The sequence below is a fragment of the Rattus norvegicus genome, chromosome 3 (assembly GCF_021556685.1).
Source record: "Rattus norvegicus strain SHRSP/BbbUtx chromosome 3, alternate assembly SHRSP_T2T, whole genome shotgun sequence".
Taxonomy (NCBI): Eukaryota; Metazoa; Chordata; class Mammalia; order Rodentia; family Muridae; genus Rattus; species Rattus norvegicus.
Window position 1 is genome coordinate 133379869 of NC_141536.1, and position 9262 is coordinate 133389130.

Below are 9262 nucleotides of genomic sequence, written 5' to 3' on the forward strand. Positions count from 1 at the left end.
CTGTGGGAAGCGACGCCCAGGCTTCCCTCCTTGGTAGCACCATGGACAGAGGAAATCACACCTATCAGCTGCCCAGAAGGACCGGCAGTTTTGGTCTAAAAGGAGACTGGTTGGACTCAAGCCCTGCCACAATAGTCCAAGACCTCTTAGTCCAAGAAAATAGATAATTCTGGAGGAGTTTCTTCTTACAAAGAAGGGGCCCTAGTGACGGTTGTTCAGGTTCTGTAGCTTTCATCAGTCTCACTTGGATTCCTCTAGGCTCTGTGTTAACCTGAGGTAGCCTTAGTGAAAGATTCCACTAGTGAGGCTTGGGGTGTATGCACCATGGAGAACTCAGGGAGCATTCTAGAGTCTGAGAGATCAAAGACAGAACAGACCCCATAGGGGTCCACTGTTTTTCACACAGGAGGCAACATCTTTGTCTCAACTGTTGGCCCCTGTGACATCTAGAATTTGCTATAAACTTGGCACAGGCTTAGTTTGAACAAAAGTTGCCATCTTCAAACAATTTCCTGGCAATTATCATCTGTTAGCTTGTTCATGAACATGGCCATGTTCAGATAGAATTTTTAACACCACAGCTAGCGGAAGCTGTAACATTTGGTAGATGAAGCTACAAGCTGTGGGACTTTTCAGAAGAACAATAAGAAAGCAGAACCGCAGAGAGAAACCTGTGGGGTGAATTAACAACACCCAGTGGCCCAGATTCTGTCTAATCAGCACAATAGCATGGTGGCGTAAAGGCTTCAGACTTTAACCTTAAAGCTGTGTTCTGGTGAGAATTCAAAAATTAATAGATCGAAAAGTGAGAGGGAGCGGGAGAGAGAAAGAAGCCAAATGTATCTGTGAGCGTCACCTCATCCGCTATTTAAGAAGTGCTTGTCTCTTCCTGTCGGACCTGCAGCATGCAGTGAGAATGGCCACGGTGAAGGCTGGTGTGCTCACCACTCCCGAGGTGTATATCAGGAGTCAGAACAGACACAGCAGCAACAGAAGTTCAGAAATGAGGGGACTCCCTCAAAGACTACGGCATGGCCCAAGAATGCAGCAGACCCAGGCACTCTCACAATGGACGACCAGCCCAGTCACTGCTGGGAGTCCTGGGTTCCTGCATCTCAGAGCTCAACCTTCTCTGCCACTGAGCCAGGCAGAGTTTCACAGCAGCTATGGTTCAAGTCGTCAGAGAAACCATACTTGCTATGTGACTCTGGTGGGTGGAGGAGTCTTTCTTTCTTTTTTTTTTAAACCAGGTAGTCTTGGGAAGTCCTGTCTTCTTCTAAGGTCGTTAAGGAAATAGTAGCTCAGTAATTTCTAACATCTTCATCCTGTACAACTGACTACTGGTTTTGATTCACAGAGGCTACTGGCCAGAGGAGCAGGTTTTCTGAAGAACAGCAAGACCTGTTTCTTTGAACATATTCTTTACGAGGAATCACAGGGGCAAGCTACTTGAAATTATACATATGCAGTGATGAAAGCAACAGGGTCCAAGGAAAGGTCTCAGCAAGGGACCCATGATAGACATTTGGGGAGGGGGGGGTCAATTTTGCATAGAGATGAGAGGAAAGAGAGGTCTGGCTTGCCAAGTTACCCTCACAACTATTTCGGATGGTTTTTATTCTCCCAGTTTGGATTTTATTATCCTGGTAAAGGCCCTAGACTGTTATACTTCTCCAAATCAGAGAACAAACTGAGCACATGACTTAAAGCCAGTTCACATATTTTAATGAACCCAAACATTCACCCCTTCATCTCCTAAGCCCCAAGTGTCTGTCATCCTTTGTCTAGCAGATACTTTTGTTGTGGGCACGCTGCCTGTGGAAATTGGGGCTGACTGTCCAGGCTGTGTGCACTCCCTTCTGTATGGCGAGCAGATGGGCTATAGGGTGAGCACATTCACGCTCTGTCTTGTTTGAAGAGTTCTGAGCTGTGTGGTCTCCCTGGTGGCATTTCCACACAAAGCATTAGTACTTCTGTTTTCAGTTTTGGATTTTTTTTTCTTCTGTTAAACCCACTGCACTAAGGCCACACTAGAGGGACAAGCCATTCCAAGCTGCAGTGAAACTTCTAGAATGTTCATGGCAGTAGGAGTACTCTCAAAGGCCTGACTGTGAAGCACCTGTGTTTGAAGCACATCGTTGTCACAGCCTGCCACACCAGCAATGCTTCCGAGAGGCTGTCTACATGGTTCTCATTGATTTACCACTGCATCTCTCTGGTATCAGACATTCATGGGTCCTCCCATTTGTCTTGAGCCAGTAGGCCAAGCACAGTGTAGCAGGGAGACGACACCGGAAACTTCAACCTTAATGCATCCAATCTCTTCTTTCACTCATCAAGGGAGGTCATTCATTGAGCGCAACACCTGCTTTGTCTCTGCTGCACACAGAGACAAAGTGCAAGGTCCTCTTCGCAAACACCACAGCCAGATGACAGTCACAGCTGAGGCTGTCCGAATGAGCAGAGTAAGCCAAGATGCTATTGTATGTTGAACTTAATAGGGCACTGCGAAGGCGTTAGTGCATGGAGAGCCGACTTCAGAGGAGGGCTCTTTCTCCTGGGGAGAGAAAAAATCAGGCTACGATTTCCTGATACAAAGAACAGAAAGAACAGGAGACCCCGGTTAAAAGACATGCGTTTGGGGTTGCTATTTCAAAGCTTGTACCGTCAACTGATCTGTGGCTCTTGTTGCCTTCTGCCTGTACTATGGGAAATATATCACTGCTATATTACAATATAGAAGCAAAGAGGCTGTCACTAGTTTCCTAAAAAACAGAAAACTGACTTCCACTTGATTTCATTCACATTGCTCACGTTCGCCCCGATGCATCGTGGTTGCTTTAGGCAATGTAAAACTCACCGGACTCCCACCAATCGTCACGCAGCTAAGCAGAACAGGTCATCCGTTGCTGGTAAGGCTTTCTTACTGACATCGTGATCTGACTTTATCAGGTGAAATCACAAGTTGGACTCTCTTTAAAAGTAAAAATAAATGCTTCATCCGTAGTTCAATTTAACATTTCAAGGGATTTGGATAACTCACTTATTAGCTTAAAAGTTGACTTAAAGACAGAAGATAACTTTGAATTTGCATTTACTTGCTTCAAGTTTGTGTTAATAGCGACAAAGATCTTCTTGGCAGTTGCTGATGTCATTTCTTCTTCGAAATAATATTTCTATTAATTCTTTGAGAATTTCAGACAATGTATTTTAAATATATTTATCACCCCCCCATGTGCAAATCTTTTCATAACCATCCTCCTATCCCTTCCCAGCCAACTTTGAGACTTCTTTTTCTTTCCATGTGGAGTTCAGCTAGTTTTGAGAATGGGGCCTTTCCTGTATGTAAGATCAACTTAACAGGAATCACATTAAAACAAAGCAAAACATAACAAAACATAACAAACAGCAAACTATCTCTCCCTTCCCAGAAGCTCAGAATCAGCTAATGTCTTTTAATTGTGCAAATATTTGAACATGTGGACATTAGGTTAGTGTCCAATGGAGAGACTGCCAATCATTAATTTTATAACAGTTTTCTGATCCAGACTATAAATTATGATGATGCTATGGTTTGACTACCCCAGAGTTCATGATGGAAATGTAATACCCAAGTGTTTGAGGTGGGTTCTAATAAAAGGCATTGAGGCCATGTGTTAATGTGGGAGGTAAGGCTATTATAAAAGCACTTGGCACTGGGCATGGTGACACATGTCTTTAATCACAGCATTTGAGAGGAGGCAGGCAGATCTCTGAGTTTAAGGCCAGCCTGGTCTACAGAGAAAGTTCCAGTACAGCCAGGCCTACACGGACAGACCCTGTCTCAAAAACAAAACAAAACAACAACAAAACAGCAAAGTGTCTTGGTCTCCTGCTCTTTCTCACTTGCTCTCTGTCTTCAGTAGAACAACAATATAGTAGGGGGCTCTTGGTGCTCCCAAGGGAACAAGGACTTCCCAGGATCCAGAATCACAATACACACCTATTCACTATAAACTGACCAGCCAGTGGTGTTTTGTCAAAGCCGCAAAGAAACGGATGAACCTGGGAAACCACAATAAACCTGCTGTAGGCTCTTAATTTGCATTTCCAGGGCTTTGCTGATCACAGACATACTGCGTCAGCACCATGTGGGGCCAGTCTGGAGAGCAGACAGAACTGCAGACCTCACCTTGAACTCCCTATCACATTAGAACCCAAATGGGAACAGGGTGTCAGGAAGCCTCTGCTGACCTTGACATTGGCGGCATGCTGGATTTAGAGTGAATTGTTGTCCATGACTGAGTCATCCCAGTTTGGGTAAACAGTAGAATTGAACTGAGAAGAACTGGTATCTTGAAATCTTAGTCAGGGGCCACCAGCTCCAACTAATGATGCATCTGTAACCATATTTGCAGCTAAACTTCAGTGCAGTCTAGTCTGAGGCCTTCACAGGAGCGACTCACTGAGTTCTCACAAGTACTCTACATGGCTGCATTGATCCCTATTTATCTGTGAGACAGATGAGGACACAGGAGGTCCTACAAGAGACAGGTTCTTAGCTGACCATACTGGTACCAAGAGAGAAATATGAGGTGGCAAACATTTTAGTATGGGAGAATTCATATGGATTGTGTGTGAAGTGCATTCTGTCCTCTTGCCAGGGACCGGGACATGTTCAGTTCTTTTTTTTTTTTTTTTCTTTTCTTTTTTTCGGGGCTGGGGATTGAACCCAGGACCTTGAGCTTCCTAGGCAAGCGCTCTACCACTGAGCCAAATCCCCAACCCCAACATGTTCAGTTCTAATCCCTAATCAGGTGTCAAATGACTTGTCTCCCACCTGGGGAGAGAAAAGTTATCTCCTATTTCAAACACAAGAGAAACTTATTTACAAAAACCTTGTAAATGCAAGTATCTGATACTCATGAGACAATCAGATACATTCAATCCTCCAACTGCAACAAAACCTCTCCCACTTGCATAATCCTAAATTTGCAGATTCTGTCCTCTTTTCTGCTTTGCTTTAACAGACTGCAGATGCAAAACAGAAGAGAAAATAGATGGTGGCATTTCTAACCCACAGGACATTGGGTCAATCTCTCTGAGTCTGCTTCTGTGCTACCTTCTATCTGGTTCTTTACTTTCCATTTTGGATCTAAGAGCGCTTAGTGTGGAAATCACTCATTGCTATTCACCTGCAGGCAAGTTAACAGGCCATTCTGGAACCATGACAACCACTGTGAATGAGGGCTGGGCTGGAAGTCCCTAGGCAAAGTGGGTCTGAAGGGCAGCAGAACAACACAGACACATTTCTGTTCAACACAGGAAGCAAACCCAGAGCCTGACACTCAAGATATAGAAACTTTGTTTCATGAAGGAGTTTGTATGTATCCCAGGCTGGCCTTGAACTCACAATAATCCTTTTGCCTCAGCCTCTGAGGTCCTGGGGTTACAGTCATATACCTCTACCCTGGTTAGAAAATTTAAAGGAAATATTATGGTGTGCGGGTCAGTTTGTTGCTGCTGGGACGTATTTGAAAGGAGTAAATGTTTGTTTGGGCTCATGATGTCAGAGGTCACAGTCCATGAGACAGATGTCATGGTTGAACAACACTGTTCACTTTATGGTAGCCAGGAAGCAGAGACACAAAGGGAGAGGTGTGGGTAAGACACACTCTTCCCTGACATGGTCCCCCAGTGACCTACATTCTCTAGTTATGCCCTACTTCCAAAATTTCCCACCACCTTCTAAAATACAGCAATCACCTGGGCATCAAGCCTTCAACACGCCAGTCTATTCAAGACATTTAATATTCAAATTCCTGATAGAGTGCTCGCCTAGTAAGCTTGGGGCTCAGTATTTGATTTCCAGAAAAACTGGTCTCCCCACTCTCAACAATAATGAAACTTTATGCTTCAAGGAGCATGTCACAACCGTAGTTTCTGGAATATTCCTTTCTCTTCCAATGTGAAGGATTTTAAAGGCTCATGTATAAAAGAGTGACTTTCCCTGCATGTTGTGCCTGATGAGATTCTCATCTTGTCGCTACTGTGGTTTTAGGCAAGTTATTATACTGTCTCTGATCATTTTATTATTGATAAAATGATGAAAGGGTAGCATTCGAAATGTCCAATGTATGGGACATTGATAATATTTTCTACTTGTACCATTCCTTTTGGTATCATTTACCAAAATGTCAAATGTACCATACCATTTATTGTGAAATAGAGTCTATCCAATCATTCTCTCTTTAAGACCGAATGAATCTCTGTGAATGCTTCCTTAAAATGTAGTAGAAGTTACACTAAGAAATCACTAAGTGTGGCTTCTAGTGAGGTCAGGAATGGCCATTTATCTTCTGCCTCAGTCTGTCTTGGTCTCAGCCCTACACCATGAGATAGTCCAAGACAGACTAAGCTGGGATTCCAGTCAAGATTGAGACTCAACCCTGGACATGGGAGGGAACAGGACTCCAGCTCCTTTCAAGCCCCTCATGACATTTGCTTGAAAGAGTCCAGGTAAGAAGAGCCTAGACAGGCTTGATCATTCCCTGGAACCTCAAAGGAGAGAAGTAAACAGGAGGGGCTACTGTTTGAAAACACTGAATTTTGGGGGGTGATTCATTACATATTGTTATTAAATTCCTGGTATTTCAAGAGTTCTCTCTGGCCTTTCAGAACGCTGGGCATGCACTTTTCTGTTTGGTCAATTACCTCAACCCTGCGTGGAAAGTGTCATGATCTACCATCACTTCATGTGTGATGAACATGATGAGTGTTGAGGAGTTCATCCTAGATCGTGTGACTTTTCTTCTAGACATAAATGAGAACCCAGGCCTTGGGTCCCTAGTATGGCACCCTTTTCTGTGGTCTAGGTCCCATCTTCTGACCTCGGTGGGTACCAGGCATGTGGTACCAGACATTTCAAGCTGTTGTTAGAATGTAGTGCTGTGTTCTCTCTATTATCTTTCATTCAGCTTCAAAACAACCAGTGCCCTAGTTTCTGTGTTTTTATCCATGGGATTAGTGTGCTTGTATAGCTTTGACCATATAACGACAAATCATTCCAAAGCTCAATGGTTGAGAATGGTGGCTGTCATTCACTACACTTAATTATTTCTGTGGGCCAGGAGTCAGGAGTAGCTGGGCGTGGGTGGTGCATCTTTGCAATCCCAGTCAGTGCCTGGAGTTGCCAAGGCAGGGAGATTTTGTTCAGAGTCAAGTCAACCCGAGTTATGTAGCCAAGACTGTTACAAACCAACAAATACAAAGTAATTAAGTTGCACACTTGGTTGAAGGGCTGCATCCTGGAATATTACAGTTATTAGGGTTGGAGAGACGGCTCAATGGTTCAGAGCACTGGCTGCACTTCCAGAGGACCTGAGTTCAGTTTCCAGCACCCAACGATAACTTACAAGGATACACTAACTCCAGTTCCAGGGGTTCCGATGCCATCTTCTGACCTCGGTGGGTACCAGGCATGTGGTGCACAGATATACTCAAGGTAAAACATTCATACATACAACATAAAATAAATAAATCTAATTTTATAATTAAGGGGAGGAAAGAAGTCAGTTATCTGTCAAACATGTCCGCATTCGGGTGTAAGGCTGATGGTGTTAAGGGGTGGACTTCTGATCTGGCACCCTCATACGGCCTCTGGGCTCCACAGCACTGCTGGAGTGTCCTTACAGCATGGCAGCATTGCCAGAGCAAGCTACCCAAAAGACCAAGAAAGAGACTGTGGTGCCCCCATCACCTACTCTTGAAAGGCACAGCACTGTTCTACTGGTCCCGTAGATTAAGTCTCCAGCAGTGTGGGAACAACCACACAAGCCAGACATCACTATCAGGAGATGATGGCCCCTGGAGGTCACCTTTGATCAGTATGATTGTTCTAAAGATGAGGAGATAAGGCAGAATGTGGGAGACGAAAGAGCTCAAGGTCATAGTGTTTACTGTTTATAATGAAGGTTCAATCTGGGTGGTGGTGGTGCATGTCTTTAATCCTAGCACTTGGGAGGCTGAGGCAGGTGGATCTCTGTGTGTTTGAGGCCAGCCTGGTCTACAGAGGGAGTTCCAGGACAGCCAGGGCTACACAGAGAAACATTGTCTCCGAGGAAAAGGGAAAAGGTTGAATGGAGATATATTTTGGTGCATAATATTACTATCTTCATAAAGTTCTTGAAGATGAACAAATGTTGGTCTGTTCCTAACTATAGTCTTAACTACATAGCCCAGGTTCACGTGAGTGACTGTGAACTCAAAATCCTCCTGTCTCAGCAACTCTGGGTACAGGGATGTTGCCATGGAAGTATGGGATGTAGGGTGGGCAAACCAAATCAGAGGCCTCACTTTCTTTGGTCAGAAAATACATAATGGCTGCAAATTTTCTGTAAGATGTCTTGCCTTCAATTTTTTTCCCCTAAAGTTGATGGATAATATGAATTCTCTTGTACAGGTATGGGAAGTTATGGGTCCCTACTTCACTTAAAAGTATAATCACTAAATTGACTTTATATAATTTAAAAATGATCATCTAGTCTACCAGGGCTAAAATAATGGCCTTAGTTTGAGCTGTTATGGCTTGCATATGAACCACCCCACCCTCGAGGGAGGGGTTTGGTTTCTTTACAGAAGTGATTGGATCCCGAGGATCCTGACCTTGTTCTCCAGCATGATCCTGCTTCCTGGCTTATGGATGCGGCTGCTTACCCTTAACAAGATTCTTCTTGCTTTTCTCCCTCATTCTCTGCAGAATGTTGGGTCACACCTGGAGTCTTGGCATAAGGCACTTCCTACAGTAGACTCATCCCACAGTGGCAGTCCCACTCACCTCGCTAATTCATCCAAATCTATGTACCTTCCTAGATCCCCCCACCAGATCCCATGACATTGGAGGTTATAATTTTAATGTATGAATCTGGGAGTTGAACATGAAGTCTGTAATAATTATGTATACTCTAACCAGTGCGTCATTTTCCAATACTGCAAGAAACTATCTGAGGTGGCCAAGTTTAAAACACGTGTTTTCAGGCTGGGCCTTGTGGCTCACGCCTTTTATCCGAGCACATGTGAAGCAGAGGCAGGTGGATTTCTGTCAAGTTTGAGACTAGCCTGGTCTTCATAGATAGTTTCTAGCCAGCCAGAGCAACGTAGATAGACTCGGTCTCAAAACCACAAACTCAGCACATGGGTTTACTTTGGCTCCTGGTTTTCAAGGGTTTGGTTCAAGACTGGTTAGCCTCACTGCTTTTGAGCTATCAGGAGGCAGCTCATCATT